Here is a 5,509-nt window from a genome sequence, read left to right as displayed (position 1 = left end):
CCTCCGACACAGCATCGTCACTCAACTTCACTTCTTCTACACCGTTGGAAAAGTCACCTCGTTCTCTTACGACATCGGGAGAGTCAAGTCAACTAGTCAGTTTAACGCTAACGCCTAACGTGGCAGTCTAAGCATAACGCTAGAGTAGCATAATTCACGTAAACTATTTTAGTCGGTTCTCGGTATTGTCGAACATACATCTCCTCTACTAAATATATTATAGTGCTACGTCCACTAATACACTAAATCCAATTATAAGAGCCCTGCTCTAACGTACACATCTATCTTATCTTCGTGCGATAAGTGATTATCTATTTATCTATGCTCAACAGTGTAATCTAAGTGTTGGAAATATATAATTTACAATTCTGTGAATCACAGTGTTATACAAACTAAATCATCCCTATTATCTCAACGGAAATCAGGGGATCGGTCAATTCGTGGCGTCGATTGCTATAATCGTAACGGGAATTTACGACTCTCGTTGACGTCTCTCCTCGCGATTACGTCTCCCCGCGATTGGTCGAAACTACATAAAGAATGGTTTCCATCACGTAAGGGTTTCAAAATCATCTATTAAATATACATCTTTTGTACAGTTCGCACACCTGAAATTGCCTTTAGAGCTTACTAATGCCCCGCGTGTTTTTCAATGATATATTAATTTTGTATTTACCAATCTCGTTAAAAAGAATAAAGTCGTACTATATTTAGATGATATTTTAGTCGCTACAGAAACGCTTAAAGAACATATTTTGATTTTTTGAATGTTTGAAGAAATTTTTCATTTAGCTGTATAAAACGATTTACAATTCCATTTAGACAGATTTTCTTTTTTCATACCGCGAAGTTACATATCTTGGCTAACTAATTTTAATGAATCTAGTATTCGTTCCAGTCGAGACGGCATTGAATATGTCCGAGACTATCCACTGCCACGAACGGCGAAAGACGTACTGCATTTTGTGAACCCCGCAAGCTATTTTAGGTATTTTATTCCAAATTTTTCTATTTTAACGAAATCCCTATATGAATTATTAAGAAACGATGCGAATTTCCAGTTTGGCGCGAAAGAAAATACGGCCTTTACGTGTTTAAAAAGGTAAATTAGCTGATAAACCGGTTTTGATTATCTATTCCCCGATTTTAAAACAGAGTTGCATTGTGATGCCATCGCAAGTGATTTCGGCGCGGTATTAATTAAAAAACAAACGGACGGTTTCTTTCGACTTATATTTTATTTTAGTAAACGAACCACTATCGTAGAGTCAAAATATTGCAGCTTCGAGCTGGAACGTTTAGCCGTTATTCATGCCATCAATAGGTTCCATATTGATATTTATGGGATTCATTTTAAGATCGTTACCCATTACGATAGTTCGCGTCTCACGTTAAGCAAACAAACGGTCGACCCACGCATTGCGCAATGGGTGATCTTACAAAATTGAATGTGAAAATGTCACATGTTGACGCATTAAGCTATTGCTGCAGTGACCTTATCTTAGATCCAAACTCAAACAAATTGTTAAATCAGGAAATCCAACAGACAACTTTCGTTAAATACATCTGGAGTTACATCTGGGTCATAAGTTGAACTGGAAGAAACACATACAAGAAAAAACTAAACACTTACATCTAATCAGAAATTCCATGTAGCTCGTAGCAAGAAAATCTAAATCAGACATATGCAGCCTGGTCTTATGAACTACAAAAATGGGGCATGGTTGCCAAATCAAATATGAAGAAAACAGAAACCTTCCAATCAACTATACTAACATCGATACTAAGTACACACAAAATTCTCTAAAGCATATCACGACAAAATGGACAATTACATAAACTCGCTTGCCAAAAATAGTAATCCTTACTTGGGCTTTCGGTTCGGTTCGGGCCGAGGGTAACACACGGACGGAGATCTCTGTGGAAAAAGTGAAGTGTGAAGGGAAAAAGGAACAGGAAGCATAAAGAGGCATGAAGAAGGGAAAATAAAGAGTGAGCATACGAGGAGAAGGCAAAAGAAAAGCGAAAAAGGAGACAAGAACGAGAGAAAGCTACAAATAAGAAAAACTAGAAAAGAAGAGATTAGGAGGCTAGAAGCGCGGCAAAACAAAGTAAGGTAGGGAAACGGCAGATGGCGACAAACAGGGGAAGACCAAGGAGTACTGGTAAAGCAGTCTTCAAAAATACACTGGACAAATACAGCTCGACAGAAAAAGAGACACCAGCCAGAGAGAAAGTAATGGAGGCAGTGGTGGAAAAAATAGAGAAAATGGAAAGAGGATTCGAGGCAATGATCGAGGAAATAAAATATATATATATATATATATTGGAAAAGCAAGTGGAGGAGCTGAAGAGAGAAATGAAAGAGGAAAGGGAAAGAAGGGAAAAAAGGGAAAGAGAGACAGACAGAGAGAAAGGAGAGTGGGAATGGGAAAAGAAAGAATTATTGGGTAGAATCAGAAGAATTGGAGAGGATCAGGACAGGGCAGAGAGAGAGAGGAAAGAAGAAGAAACATAGTAATCAAGGGAGTGGACTGGAACGAAGGAAGCAATGAAGAGACAGTAAAGGAGTTTATAAACGAAAAAATGAGGATAGGGGCAGAAGTAGAAAAAGCACATATGATAAAGGTGGGGTGGGGGGGGGGCAAGAACACAATAAAAGTGGCAACGATGAAATCAATGGAGGAAAAAATAAGGATAATGAAGGAGAAAAGCAAATGGGAAAAGCAAGGGGGAAAAGGCTGACAAAAAAAGAAAGGGATGGGAAGCAACACATAAGAAGAGTAGCCAGAGAAAGAATGGAACAAGGCGAATATGTAAGGACAGGATACAAGAAACTAACAATAGAAAACAAATGGTACAGGTGGAACGAAAACGAAGAGAGGCTGGAGGAAGAAAGAAAGAGAGGGGAAGGAAAATGAAAAAAGAGGAACAGGAGGGGGGACTACAATGGGGATGAAAACGTGCTTCTGAAATGTAGCAGGGTTAATAAGTAAGGACAAAAGAGAAAAGTTAAAATATAGACTACCCAAAGAATTCGACTGGAAATGCAGGGCAGCAATGACAGTAAGGAAAAAAGGAAGAGCAAAGGGAAGAATAACGACGGGTATAAATAAAAACCTAAGAGAAATAGGATATAAAGGAATTAGTGATAATATAGTTGGAAGAAAAATAATATACAATTACAAGACGTATAGGATAATGATGGTTTATAATCAAGATACATAAGGGACATGGAAAAAAATAGAGGAAAGAGTAGACGGAAGAGAAGAGGAAGTGGTGATCATCGGCGGAGACTGGAACGCAAGAACGGGAGAAGAGGGAGGGTCGATAAACGAGGACGTAGGGAAAGAAAAAAACAGACGATCAAAAGACAAGACAATAAACATGGAAGGAAGAACACTGCTAAAGATAATCAATGGCAGCGATAAAGAAGGAGAGGAGCGGACCTATATTGGCGAGAGAGGAAACTCAGTAATAGACTATGTGATTGGCAATCAGGTGGCGACAGAAGAAATAATTTACATGAAAATAGGAAAAAGAACAGAGTCAGGCCACATGCCGTTAGAAATAGAAATAGGGGGGGGGGGGGCGGAATTACAAAAAAAAAATGAGGAAAAGGAAGAAGAAGAGAAGGAGAAGAGGGAATGGACAAACAAAAGTGTGGAAAAATACTTGGACGAATGTAAAGACTGGACCTGCAACGGAAGAACAGTAGCGGAAATGTGGACAGAAATCAACAAGAAGATAAACGAAGCAATGCAAAAGAAGAAAGTAAAGATAAGGAATAGAAAGAGAGGAAAAGAGAGTAAAAGAGAGATGAGAAGGAAGGTGACAAAGTTTATGAAAGGAAAATACAGTAGAGAAGCTCTTATGGAGGAAAAAAGGCATTCAAATAGAGGTGCAAACAAAGAAAGGAAAGATACGAAGAAGAAGAAATGGTGAAAATCAAGAAGATCAAAACAGAACAAGAAGCGTGGAAATACATAAATAAATACAGAAGAAGAAGAGAGAATATAGATGAAGATTATATGAAATAAGCGAGGAAGAGTGGAAAAATCATTTTATGGAAATTTTAGAAGGAACAGAGCACAAAGAGGGCAGGAAAAAAGAGGAGCATCGAGCAGAAGAGAAAATAATGGAGGAGAGAGAAGATAATATATAGAGAAGGAAGAGGAAGAGGATATACAAACTAAGAAACTTGAAGGAGAAGAAAGCAATGGGGGAAGGCGGGTTAGAAAATGAAGTATGGAAGTATGCACCGAAGGAAGTGGGTGAAGCGTTATGGGCTCTGTTAAGGAAAATATGGAATGGGGTGGGGATACCAGAAGATTGGAAAAAAGGAGCAAATATGTCCGATATATAAAAAGAGGGACAAGAGAGCAGGGAAGGGTTACAGAAAAGTAACATTAATGGATACAGCATACAAGATCTGTGCAGGGATACTGCACGAACGACTGAAGGCAGAGATTGAAAACAAACTGAAAGAGAGCCAATTCGGATTCAGAAAAGAAGGACGCGGTATTTGTGATAAACCATATCATAGACAAACAGTTGAGTAGAGAAAAAGAAAAACTACACGCCTGCTTTGCGGACTTAAAAGCGGCGTTCGACAGGCTAAACAGAAAGAAATTGGAGGAGAAAATGAGAAACATGGGGATTAACGAAAACTTAACCAGAAGGATTAAAGAGATATACGCAGAAACAAAGAATGTGGTAAGAATCAAGAATAACAACACAAAAGAATTTTGGACAGTGAGGGGAGTCAGACAAGGATGCCCGTTGAGCCCTACGTTGTTTAACATCTACGTGGCGGGGCTGGAAGAAGAATTAAGGAAAGGACAAGTCGGGGGGGGGGGGGGCATAGTGGTAGGAGAAAGAAAGGTATGGTCATTGACATATGCAGACGATATTGTGCTGATGGTTGATAGAGAGGAGAAGCTAAAGGAAATGCTAAAGAGATTCGAAATATTTTTAAAGGAAACCGAATTGGAACTGAGCACGAAAAAGGCCAAGAGTGTAGTTTTCGAGAAAAACGAAAAAACAAGAGGAGACAAAGAAAATGGAAATGGGGAGAACGAGAATTAGAAGAAGTGGACGAGATAAGATACCTAGGGTACATACTACTGAAAAAACGGTAGTGATGAGAAACACATAGAAGACAGGAAAAAGAGAGCAAGAATAGCAATGAAGAAAACATGGGGCGTGGAAGAAAAAATTTCCAAACAGGACAACAAGAGGAGAATGAAGATGTTTGGAACGCTGGTAGAGAACGTGGCGCTGTTTGGAGCATAGGTATGAGGCTGGAACATGGAAGAAAGGCTGGATAGAATACAAAGAAGATATGTGAAATGGAGCTTAGGTTTAGATATGACAACACCGAATTATATATCGATAGAAGAATGTAAGCTAACAGAAATCAAAGAAAAAGTATTAGGAAGAGCAGCAAGGTATGAAGGGAAAGCCATAAAGTCAAAAAAGGAACTAGTAAAGAAGTGCATAAAGGAAA

This window comes from Bombus huntii, unplaced genomic scaffold, assembly GCF_024542735.1.
Source record: "Bombus huntii isolate Logan2020A unplaced genomic scaffold, iyBomHunt1.1 ctg00000059.1, whole genome shotgun sequence".
In the NCBI taxonomy this organism is placed as follows: Eukaryota; Metazoa; Arthropoda; class Insecta; order Hymenoptera; family Apidae; genus Bombus; species Bombus huntii.
The sequence above is the reverse complement of the archived record's forward strand: the minus strand, read 5'-3'. Positions refer to the sequence as shown.